Raw genomic sequence first — 8,018 nt, 5'->3', positions numbered from 1 at the left:
AGATCATGGGTTGGTTGGAGGCTCTGGGAAGCACTTTGCAGCTCTCGTGGTGGGGGGTACCCCCAAGTGGACGTGCACGTCATGGCACTGGTGCTGCTGGGCTCTCAAGGGCTCATTGAGGAGCCTTGAGGAGCAGGGTGGGCAATGGGGGATGTGCTCACGGCCAGAGGGGCTCCTGTGCCTTGAAGAAGGTCAGGCTGTAGCTTAGCAACCCCCCAGCAAGGAGGGCACCAGATGTAGCTGATGGACAGCTGGAAACAAGCAGGGCTTGACTGGAGATGTCATTCACATTCAGGTGTGTCCGCACAGGGGCTCTCGGCTGGCTCAGCGGAGCCACCTGAAGAAGGAACAGAGGCAACTTTGTATCAACTGTGATTTATCCAGCACTGGTAAAGTGCTGCCCAGTTAGTCCTCACAAGCAACCAGGAAGGCGAGGAAATCATGGCCCAGGGAGACTGTCCCACCATCATCCAGCTAGTAGAGGGCAAAGCTACCGTTCAAACTGGGCCACAGAGGCCTAGGGTTCTCCACTGAGATGTGCTGCTGGCCAGGCCTGATGGGAGTACAGTGCAAGGCAGGGTCAGGGGTGGCTTCGTGGAGGGCCTTTGAAATGGCCTTGAAAACTGAGCAGCACTTTGACATTTGGAAGGGTGACGCTTCTTCTGAATAGAAAAAATAGCAGGCACCGATGCACAGGGCCCGTGTGGGGATTGGTGCGGATTGCAGAACGTGACCAGGCGTCTGGAAGGAGATCCAGCCCGGGAGGCAAGCTGGAGCCATTTTGTGGAGTCTTGAAGGCACCATGGGGGTTGTGGTTCCTTCTCTAGGGGGTGGGGTCCGGTAAAAGTTTTGATGAAGGGAATCACATGGTCAGGGCTATGCTGGCAGTGGTCGGAGGGGAGCTGAGCAGGAAGGGACAGTGGTGGGGCCATGGTGGGAGGCCACGCTGTGAGGCCACCCTGTGAGCAGTGGGGAGGGCATGGGTGGAGAGGTGTGCGGGCGGCCTGGAGGAATCAATCATACACGGAGCGGAATGCAGCTCTGGCTGGGGGGATGGCGTGGTTGTTTATAGAAATGGGGAAGTCACAGAGCGGGGGTGTTTTCGGTGGGGGAGGGGACAGAAAGGAGATCTGAATTCGAACCTGGTGAGGTCAGTTGTTGGCTCGACTTCCAGGTGGCCACAGGGAATAGCAGGGGCTCCCTGAGAATCAACCCCAAAACCTCATCTTGAATGTCTGTCTGCTTCATTCTCCCCTGAGGTGCTGAGCTCATTGATTGGGATTGCCTTTATATTTTGTATCTCCTAGTGGCATCAGGACGTTAGATGCCCTGGGAGCTGTGGGGCCCAGTTACCAGCTGGTGCTGAGGGTCAAAGATAACTATACAGTCCCTGCTCCCAGATGTGGGTCCCTCAGACCTTCAGGGAAGTTATAGATGAAGGATTTCCCTAGAAGGCTCGTCTTGCAAGACCTACTCCTCTGGTTTTCTCAAGGAAGGCCTTGTCCACCCTTCCACAGGGACACGAAGGCCAGCAGTGGGGCAGGGGTGGCATTTTGGCTCAAGGGGTATGCCAGTGGCCCTGCCTGCCCTGGAGAAAAGAGACAGCTTCCTTCTCCTGGCTTTATTTCTGCATGAGAGGGGAAAGAGACAGTCATCCAGGCTGTTCACTACTCCTGGTCCCTCATTTCACCAATTCTTTACCTCTGTTCAAACACTCCACCTGAACAGCTGAAAAACTGAACCCAGATCTTGGATTTGGGTTAGTCCCCATCCTTAATGAGGAGGTAGAGGTCTAGGAAGAGGCAGCTTATCAAAAAGATCCACTCATTCCCTTTTTTCATCCAATAAGTGTGTATCTAGTGTCTACTCTGGGTCAGATAAAGGATACATAAGTCGAAGTCTCACCCCTGAGGGACTGAGAGTTGGGGGCACAGAGGCATCCACAGGCAAGAACAGCATAGGGCCAGGGGGAGTCTGAACGTCCTTGCACAGGAAGCAGGTTTCAGCTAAGTTGACAGGTAGGTAGGAAACTGTCCAGTGAAGGGGGACGAGAAACTGTTCTGGGAGAACAGAAGCACCCCCAGAAATTCTGATTTCATGGGTCTGGAGACTGGCTCAGGCACTGGCATTTTAAAAGCTCCCTAGACGATTCTATCTTGCAGTCAGGGCACCACTGACCCACCGCGGGGTTGTTTGCAGAGTTTTGCTAGTCACAGGCTGGTCTTGTTCAAGGAATCAAGGCGTGGAAGCCACCAGGTGCAGTGGGAAGAAGGAGACCCGCGGGTCTGTCAAATTGCTCCTCACTGCAGCCTGACCTCCCTGCAGGACCTGAGCCGGTGGCTTCTCTCCATTTCCCCTCTCATCTCTTTCTGTCGTAGCTACCTTGCTCTGGCCCCTGTTCTCTGCAGACTTAGGCGGTGGTCTCCCAACCAGTCCCTGCCACCTGGTTCCATTCCCTGCAGGGACATCAGTGTGACCTGTGTCCTGAAGCACATGTTGTTCCTGGCCTGGACAGGGTGCTCCCTACCCCCGTGGGCTCCAGCTAGAGCTCCTTTCCCACTCACACCAGGCCCTCTGGCTTCTCGCCTCTCCGCTCACTTCACAACTCCTTCCTGCAAGAGAAACCCTGCATTTATAGCTCCCTTCCCACCTCCGGTTCCCTTCCTGGAAGGTCTTTTATCTTCTACACCTGCACTCCCAGCTTGTCCTTCAAGGAGGTCAGGTGTCCCTCCCAGGAGGTCCCCTCTTCCTCTTCCTGAGTTAAGGGCCTACCTATGCTCTGGGCTTCCCTGGTGGTCCTGGCCTGCACTACAAGTGCACACCCCTGGGAGCGATGAAGCCTCTTCTCCCCTCAAGAGCGACACTTCTCCGGCCATCACCAGCTTTGCTTTTGTAGGGGGGGTGGAATTATTCTTTTTCTTCTGCGCGCCATAGGTGCATTGACTGGGGCCCTGCAAATTAGCTTGACAAAGGACAGATTAACAAAAGAAAAGACGCAAGGTTATCACACATTGCACATGCACATGGGAGCACTCAGTGATGAGTAATCCGAAGGGGTGCACAGAACCTGGGCTTCTAGAGCATCTTAACAAAAGAACAATATACTTGTAAAAAAGTGATGAGACAAAGGAAAAGGGTTGTAGCCTTCCAAGGGTGGGGAACTTGGGAAGGCAAATATCTCCGGAAAATTAATGGAAGAAGATAAGGGCTGGTTGGTGAAGTTTGTGCAGCTTCCTCTGGTGCCTTCTCTGGGCTGATAAGGGATCTCTTGTAAATGTATGCGCTGATTCTGGGCAAATAGCAGGCGTGCAGAGAGCTCAGTTGCTTTCAGCTGAAAATCCTTACTCCAAGTGGCCTATTTTGGGGTGGTGTATTCTGCCCCCCTTCACTCTCCAGGCCTGACAGCCCCCAGCGTGCACAGCAAGTGCACATGGAAGACGAAGAGGACTGTGCCACTGAGCAGAGTCAAGGTGAAGGTGACGGCAGTGGCCTCCTTGCAGGTGGGTGTGCAGCGTGGGCTGCTCTCCTGGCTTTAAATGAGGAAATTGTGCTTCCCCAGAAGGTGAAAGACTTGTCAAAGGTCACTCTACAAATGACAGAGTTGGCATTTGAGGGGATGCTGCCTCAAGTGCTTTTCTTTTTTGGCTTCGTGTTGGCAGCACTGGGCTTTCGCGGGGGAAGAGCTGAGGGGAGCTGATGTGTTACCCCTACCTCTCCTCTGTCTTCCGCACCAGGTGTCCTTGTGCCCCCAGCTGTTTTCTCCCAATTGCCGGGTTTTATTGTAGGTGATTTATTTTTGGCTGTCACCTTTGACTCCTCTGAGGGCCTAGTAACAATTTCAGAGACTCTCAGGAAGGCTCATGCCTCCATTTACCATCCCTGACAGGAGCCAGTTTCTTCAGGGCTGGTGGTCTCCTGGCCTGGGGGCCTGGGAGGCAGCATGCCTTGTGGGAGGGGGCAGCCAGTGGCAGGGAGTGGCAGGACTGCTAGCGCTGTGTCTCTGCCCATGTGTTCCTGGACCTCTGAGTTGGTGTGTCGGCCGTCCGGCCTGAGGTTGAGAGTGAGGGAGACAAGCCTGGGCATGTCTGGCAGGGCTGGCTGGCCAGGAGCCCACTTGTGTGAAGACTACAGAGATCCTTGGGAGCTGCTACTGGATTCTGAGGCATGGTAATCTGGAGCTGGGCCTGGAAAGAATGCCTTGGTCAGGGGAGGGGGGAGAGGTCTGCTGTGGGGGAGTAGCGTGGGTATTGATGATCATGTGATGTGATGGCTGCAGTAGTGGTGGGTATTCCTTATTGAATGGTTCCTAGATGCTGGACACCATGCTCTGATCCTTTGTGGGTATTAGGTCGTTTTGTCCCTAGAACAGCCCCTTGAGGTGAGATTTATCCCTACGTTCGTATTTTACATCTTGCGTTTTACGGATGAGAAAACTGAGGCTCATACCCCTGGTCGTCAGTGGAGTGCCATCTGTCTCAGCTCCTGACCACTGTCCTTTCTGGAGACTTTGAGCATCCTCCTGGAGACACCCAGAGATACTGGGTGGGGAGTCTCAGGGGGGACCTAGAGCAAATGTGGTTCAGAACAAGCCAAATATGCATTCCTATTGTTCTTGTGTCTCAGATTGGCAGGTCTGGGAAATCTTGGGTTACATTTATAGGTCTTTAAAAACGGAATTGTTTTCACCCTTGACTCTAAAATAATTTACTTTCTTTAGCCTTTGCTTATAAGGAGGTATGGCTCTCTTTAAAGGGCTCTTAAAAATGTTTCCTGCTATGACTCCTCTGGGCCATTCTACTATGAATTGGCACAAACACTAACAGCTTAAACCCTTCTGGGCAACACTACAGAAGAAAATAAATCCTAGAGTGTCATAATTGGCCACAAGCTGAACATGAGTAAGCAGCAGAAATACTGATTTGTAAGAAAAAGCAGATTTGTGGCAAGTGTGAAGTGTGAAAAGGGAATTAGCCCCCCCTGCCTCAGTGGGGTAAGGCAGAGTAACTTCCCTACAAGCTGTGCTCCAAGGGTTTATTTATAGGTCACTTCTTAGGAACTTGGAATTCTTTCCTTCGCAGAATCATTGTTACAAATACAGGCAAGTTCTGGAGCTGGTCTAGAAATGTGTGCATATGGCTCCCATCCTCATGTTTACACTGAAACAATTGGAGAGAGCAACAGTCCTGTGTCGTATCAGGAAATGCCCCATCAGACACTTCATGAGTTATGACACCGTGCAAGAAGCACAGCTTCTTTCAAAGTTCAGGTTGTAGTATTTGGCACACCTCTGCCTCTCCTTACCCCCACCCCTACCGATCCTTCTAGAAGGCTTTCAGCTCTTCACTCAAATCATTTGTGCACAGCAGGACACCTCTCTCAGGCCCCAGTCTCTGACTCCTGTCCCGACTCCTCACCTGTCTCTCTGACTCCCAGTGTGAATGCTCCTTCACGCACTTGCCTAAAGTCTGACAACGACAATATGACGGAAGTCAGTCCTATCTCTAAAATCTACCTCCCTCTAAACTGTACCTCCGTCTTTCCATCTTTCCGCTGCCTTCCATCATCATTACCCGCACCGTGGTCATTATTTCTTGTGGAGATAAGGGCAATAGCCTGGATGGCTTCTTTCCTCCCCACTCCCTCCCCTGCTCCAATCCCTAGTTCTATTTTCCACACAGTGGCCAGAGGGACCTTTGACCATTTTTATCAGTTCACGTCCCTCCCAGCAGGTAGTATGAAATCCAGCTCTTACCCTGACCTTGGCAGGCCTGGGGGGTGGGGGGGTCTCCCTGCCTCCAGGCTCCTCCCTGGTGCTGGGCTTTTGCTCTTGACTACCCTTTAGTCTGGACCACTTTTCCTCCGTGCTGCCCTGCTGCCTCTTCTCATGTGGCTGGTGTCTATTTTTATCTTTATGTTTTTTATTTTAAAGTTTGATTGTTTGTTTGTTTATTGAGAGAGACAGGGACAGCACAAATTGGGGAGGGGGAGAGAGAGAGGGAAAGGAAGAGAGAGAGAGAGAGAGAGAGAGAGAGAGAGAGAGAGAGAGAATCCCAAGCAGGCTCCATGCTGCCAGCACAGAGCCCAACGAGGGGCTTGAACTCATGAAACCATGAAATCATGACCTGAGCCAAAACCAAGAGCCAGATGCTTAAATGACTGAGCCACCCAGGTGCCCCTAGCAGGTGTCAGTTTAAATATTAGCCTCCTCCTCAGAGAAATCTTCCTTGATCTTCCTTTCTTAAGGGCTGTCTTCTGTGCTCTTTTACAAAGATCCTGTTTCTTTCCTTCGAAGAATGCAGTCACAGTCTACGGTGCTCTTGTCTGTTCACTGTGTCCTTGTGTGTTTGGCATCTCCTCCACCAGAATGGAATTTTAAAAGCCTGGCTTTGTGCAGCCTGCTAATCACTGTAGCTGCAGGGCCCAGAACAGTGCCTGATGATGAAGGTGTTCATAAATATTAGCAGAATGAATGAACGAATCTGAAATGCCTTAGAGAAAGCAAATGAAAATGTGCTTCTGTGATAGGGAAATTTTATGGAGTGGGAAGAGATTGGGGGGAGGGGGTGGAGGCTGCATAAGCCCACAGAATCCTGCTGATTGAGGACTGGCTCCAAGTTGAGGCCAAGGCAGTTGTGTGAGGCCTTGGTGGTTGGAGGGAACTGATGGGTTGAATGAGAATGAAGCTTAGAAGTCCAGGCGCTGGAGTTAGTATCTGATGGGAGTGGTATAGGGGCTGATGTTTCCAGGAGAGTGGCAGGGAGGTATGGTCACCATTGGTTTAGACCTTGTTGCATCTATGCTTATAATTGCTTATAATAAATCAGGTCATGTCATTTATACAGCAAGCCCCACTTTCCCATCCATATTAAGTACATTGAGAGTAATACAGCTGGGGTGAAAATAATCACAGTTCAATTGGTTTTAAATATGCTAATGCCGGGGCACCTGGGTGACTCAGTTGGTTCAGTGTCTGGACTCTGTTTTGGCTCAGGTCATGACCTCATGGTTTGCAATATTGAGCCCTGAGTCAGGCTCTATGCTGGCAGCATGGAGCTTGCTTGAGATTCTCTCTCTCCCTCTCTCTGCCCCTCCCCTGCTCCTGCTCTCTCTTTCTCAAAACAAATAATTAAACATTAAAAAATATATTTTAATGTGCTAATACCTGTGTTGAAAGCCCAGTGAGATGAGCAGATGGGAACACACCTTTGGAGGATGTGAACATGATGTTACAAGGCGGGATGATGAGTGAGCAAAACAGACCCTCAAAAGATCACTAATAGAAGTAGTAATGAAGAGTCCAGTAGGCGGGCACCTGGGTAGCTCAGTTGGTTAAGTGTCCGACTTCGGCTCAGGTCATAATCTCATGGTTGGTGGGTTTGAGCCCAGTATCGGGCTCTGTGCTGACAGCTCAGAGCCTAGAGCCTGCTTCAGATTCCGTCTCCCTCTCTCTCTGCCCCTCCCCTGCTCATGCTCTGTCTCTCTGTCTCTCTCTCAAAAATAAAAAAACATTGGGGCGCCTGGGTGGCTCAGTCGGTTAAGCGGCCGACTTCAGCTCAGGTCACGATCTCGCGGTCTGTGAGTTCGAGCCCCGCGTCGGGCTCTGTGCTGACAGCTCAGAGCCTGTAGCCTGTTTCGGATTCTGTGTCTCCCTCTCTCTGACCCTCCCCTGTTCATGCTCTGTCTCTCTCTGTCTCAAAAATAAATAAATGTTAAAAAAAAATAAAAAAAAAACAAACAAACATTAAGAGTCAAGTAGAGATCTAGGGGAAACAGAATTTGGGACACATGAAGGATTTGGTGGCAAGGACAGAAGACTGTAAGGAGAATGGGATGCAAAAGAGGGAAGTTCATTCAGATGTTTGTCTTGGGCATAAAGAAGAAACAAGATATTATTTTTCAGATTGGAATACTGGATTTTTGCTCTCAGGAACCAAGAGGTTCCTACTCATTGAATAAATGGGTTTGTGGTTTCAGGGGAGCCCCATCCTGGAACAAAGAAGTCTTTCTCGGCTTCATGT

This window comes from Panthera onca, chromosome F1 (genome assembly GCF_046562875.1).
Source record: "Panthera onca isolate mPanOnc1 chromosome F1, mPanOnc1 haplotype 2, whole genome shotgun sequence".
Lineage (NCBI taxonomy): Eukaryota > Metazoa > Chordata > Mammalia > Carnivora > Felidae > Panthera > Panthera onca.
Note: the sequence above shows the minus strand (reverse complement) of the source record.